We start from the raw sequence: 4434 nt of genomic DNA, 5'->3' as shown, positions 1-4434 counted from the left end.
AGAATATGGAGTGTAAACTTTCCAAGCTATCTTCCACCTGCTTCCTGTCAAACTGCAGAGCCAAAGCACTCTGCCTTTCCTTTTGGCAGGGTCACAGAAAACCCTTCAGCTCCCATAAAAATTAATGCAAATTTTAATGAGACCGTGTTGACAGTGCACACTGTTGCCTCTCAGGAAAGTGGGTTTGAGTCCATGCCCAGTTTTATGAGCACTGGGCTTTCTGTCCTATCTGCAGTTCAGCAGTTCTTCATTAGTATAGTGGTAAGTATCCCTGCCTGTCACATGGGAGACTGGGATTCAATTCCCTGACGGGAAGATGCTCTAATTTTCATGGGTGGCCCATAGCTCAGTGGTAAAGCATCGGCCTTAAGTGCCGAAGGTCCCAGGTTCAATCCCTGGCAGCATCTCCAGGTAGGGCTGGGAAAGACTACCTGAAACCTTGAAGAGCTGATGCCAGTCAGTGTAGACAATACTGAGCTAGATGGACCCAGGGTCTGACTTGGTATAAGGCATCTTCCTAGGTTCCTACGTACAGTCCTTTTTACATGAAACTTTGGACTATGGCTCTGGTCAACAATTCATTTTCGTAGAGGACCATTCGGAGAAAATGTGAAGAATGGTGAGCCAGTAACTCAAAAACACTCCCTAAACAGGTCTGCCTGCTTGGTCCATCTGCTCTGGAGAAATGTGAAGAGAAATTTGACTTTCAGGCTTCTGATTCACCTCTCTCTCATCCTGGGATCCTTTAAACTGAAGATAGGCAACATCTGTATCCTTGGCAGTGGGGTGAGCTGCATTCTGTGCTCTCTAGACATGATCCGGGAGCCAGGAATTGATTTTGCCACTAACAAAACACTCTTGCAGAAGGTCAGGCTCTACAAACAATCTGGTAAGAGTCACAGAGCATACATGCTCAGGCATGGCCAGAGCGTTCAAATCCCAGAGGGATAGAACTTGAAAGCGTGGAGTATCTATCGCACACAGCTTTGCAGAACAAACGTATCTCTCTTCCAAAAACAACTGTGGGCAATTCTTTTCTTTCTTTCCCTTTTTGGCACGCCTTATTAAAATTTGGTAGAGTCACCCGAGGCCAAATAAAATTGCTTTGCAGGCCATTGATTAGCCACCCCGATCTAAACAATACCAGGATTGTTGTTTCTGCTGGGTGGATTTCCCAGTTCCCTAAAGCAGCAGAGTGGCTTTTAATTCACTCGCAAATCACTCTGCTGCTTTAGGGGACTAGGGATTCCACCCAGCAGAGACAACAACTCCGGTATTGTTTAGATCAGGGGTGGCCAGCTAAGAGCCCACAGGGTAGATGAGTCCAGCTGAGCAATTTTATCCAGCTCCTGGTAACTCCACCAAATGTTAATAAGGCATGCTGTTAAAAAATGGAAATTGCCCACAGTTATAAAAGGAAGATGTGCTATCACAAGTTGCGTGGGAAAGCGACACCACTGTCTTTGTCCATACAGTCAGCAAGATGATGAGACAGACACCTCAGAATTATTATCTAAGGAGAAAAAGAAACGTCTGAGATCGCAGCCATTGCTGTTGATGAGGTCGGTTGGATCCTGGTTATATATTCAAGTCCTGAGTTGGGTTGACTACCCTCTAGGTTTGGGCAGGAGCCTCCAGGAATTAGCATCACTCTCCAGTGACTATTGAAAGCAATTCTGAAGATGGAAAGCAATCTTGAGGATGTTAATGGTCTGATATTATGAAAACATATTAGAATGCGGGGGGGGGGGGCCTCTCCAGGAATAGCATAACCCCCAGCAAAGAAAAGAGAGCATGATTGAAAGGGCAGACACATCATTGGGCAAACTGCGGCAGCTTTAAAGGTCACGACCAGCACCTTGAATCCAGCCTAGGAGCAGATCGGTAACCAATGAAGCTGCCGCAGGATGGGTATGATACTTATGGAACGACTTGCACCCATGAGCATCCTTGCAGCAGCATTCTGGACCAGCTGAAGCTTCCGAACAGTCTTCAAGGGCAGCCACACGTAGACTGCATTGCAGTAGTCCAATCTGGATGGCTTCTGAGATTTTATATCTGCCACAAGCAAAACAATCAATTTGGTGAACAATCAAAACAACAGGCATTTGGTAAACTTTACCATCAAAATACACATATGAATTTTGCTTTTGAGGTTTTTCTTTGAGAAAGCATTGCATAATTTGAAGGAGTTTGAACATTTGTGAATATTCATTCAGCGCTCTATCCAAGATGAACAAGAACCATCAGATACCTGAAAGGAAAATGCCCTTTCATATATGATACGGTTTTTCGGTCTTGATGTGGGACACATAAAGTTCAAGGAGTTTCCTCTTGTTTCACTTTATTTCTGTGCTGGGAATGCTTTGGCAAGCATGTTTCTGGAGCACCTTCAGAATGGAGAGCTGTTCCAAGACAATAAACTGAGAATGTGATTCCTTCTTGGAAAGGAAATTTATTGCAAAGGCTGAAGCATGCTACCCCCATTTCTGAGCTGAAATGCCATAGACTTTGACACATGGACAGTCACCATTTTTACAAACAGCAGAAGCTTCTGGGAAATGGTTTTCTTGAACGTATGGAGAGATGCGGTGCCAATTCCTTCAGTGGTCCCTTCCCGCCTCATTTTGATCACATGAACTCTAGGATGCACAGCCAAACATCTGGAATATTATTACACCCTCACAGACCCTGGTAGGGCCTACTACTGATACCTGCCCTGGATCCCGTTTCAAACCATTCTCTTGCAGTGCTTCTGTTTCCACTGGGTTTCTAGCAGCCATTTCCCCCACAATGCCTTGGAGTGATGCTACATTGGGGGCATTGTGAGAGATTCACGTAATGGCTGCCAGTCAACTGGATCTGAGTGGAGTTCTGCTACTGTTGCTCGATGCCACCAGCTGCCTACCCTTCCTTGTAATTTTGACCCATTGGTTCTAGTCCTTTTCTCAGGAGCAACAGAGAACAAACCTCCTCCTCCTCCTCCTCCTCCTCCTCCTCCTCTTCTTCTTCTCTATTTCTTCTTCTTCTTCTTCTTCTTCTTCTTCTTCTTCTTCTTCTTCTTCTTCTTCTTCTATTTCTATTTCTTTTTCAATTTCTTCTTCTTCTTCTTCTTCTTCTTCTTCTTCTTCTTCTTCTTCTTCTTCTTCTTCAGTTAGTATGACAAATATCTATATACCACTTTTCAACAAAAGTCCTCAAAGCAGCCTACATAGAGAATAAATACATTAATAAATAAAGATGGCTCTCCGTCCCCAAAAAACTCACAATCTAAAAAGAAACGTAAGGTGGATACTAGTGGCAGCCATTGGGGGGTGCTATGCTGGCCTGAGTAGGGACAGTTGCTCCCACGGTTTGGAGGAGATCTGGTCTTGTGGTAGCAAGCATGAATTGTTGCTACCTTTACTAAGCAGGGTCCACCCTGGTTTGCATGTGAATGGGAGACTAAATGTGAGAGTACTGTAAGATATTCCCCTTAGGGGATGGAGCCACTCTGGAAAGAGCATCTGCTTGCTTGCGTGCAGAAGATTCCCTCTCTGGCATCTCCAGATAGGGCTGAGAGAGACCCCTGCCAGCAGCCTTGGAGAAGTTGCTGCCCGTCAGTGTAGACAATACTGGGCTAGATGGACCAAGGGTCTGACTATGTTCCACTGTGAAAAAGAAGACATCCACCCCTTTAAAAATATGCATCTGTGATCCTAGTAGGAGTGATTCCCAAACTGCGATCCTAGTAAGAGTGATTCCCAAACTGTATGCCACAAGGGAGTCTGGAAACAGTTCTCTGTCCTAAAGAGAGATACAGTCTTTAAAAAGAAACAAAGGAGGCACCCGCAATAGCTGGAGGGATGCTATGCCAGCTTAGATAGAGATAGTTGCTCTCCCCCTGCTAAATATATGAACCTCTGTCCTGTTAGCAGGGAACCACGGTCCAGATGCTGTGCTGAGGCTAGATCAGAGAGTTGCTGTTTCCCCGCTAAATATAAGAGGATCACTATTTCAAAAGGTGCCCCTTGGTTCAGTTAGCAGGGGGCCTATGGGATAGCCACTCGAATATGGCTATCATCTCTCCTTTTAGTCTTCTCTTCTCCAAGTTAAACATACCCAGCTCCTTCGATTCTTCCTCATAGGACTTGTTTCCCAGACCCTCAACATCTTGCTCTCCTTTGAACTGGTTCCAGTTGATCAATGTCCTTCTTTAAATGCAGGGCCCAGAACTGGACGCAGCATTCCAGGTGAGGTCCGACCAGCACGGAATAGAACGGGACGATTACCTCCTAATGATCTGGACATTATGCCTCTATTTAATGCAGCCCAAAATTGCATTCACTGAACATGAGTCAGCAAAATAGCGGCCTTTCGGTCGGGTTAAAAGGAGAAGGACAAGCAACGAGACGAGAGATAACGGTACTTTCTCTTCTACAGTCGACGTTTCCT

General features: G+C 45.2%; 1 non-coding gene across 1 annotated transcript; it reads left to right on the top strand.

Annotated features, from left to right (window-relative positions):
• Positions 1 to 333: 333 nt before the first annotated feature.
• On the top strand, positions 334 to 407 carry TRNAL-UAA (transfer RNA leucine (anticodon UAA)). The gene has a single exon. It is a non-coding gene; the product is annotated as a tRNA-Leu (tRNA).
• Positions 408 to 4434: the final 4027 nt, after the last annotated feature.

The sequence above is a fragment of the Hemicordylus capensis genome, chromosome 13 (genome assembly GCF_027244095.1).
Source record: "Hemicordylus capensis ecotype Gifberg chromosome 13, rHemCap1.1.pri, whole genome shotgun sequence".
In the NCBI taxonomy this organism is placed as follows: domain Eukaryota; kingdom Metazoa; phylum Chordata; class Lepidosauria; order Squamata; family Cordylidae; genus Hemicordylus; species Hemicordylus capensis.
The sequence above is the reverse complement of the archived record's forward strand: the minus strand, read 5'-3'. Positions and strand labels throughout refer to the sequence as shown.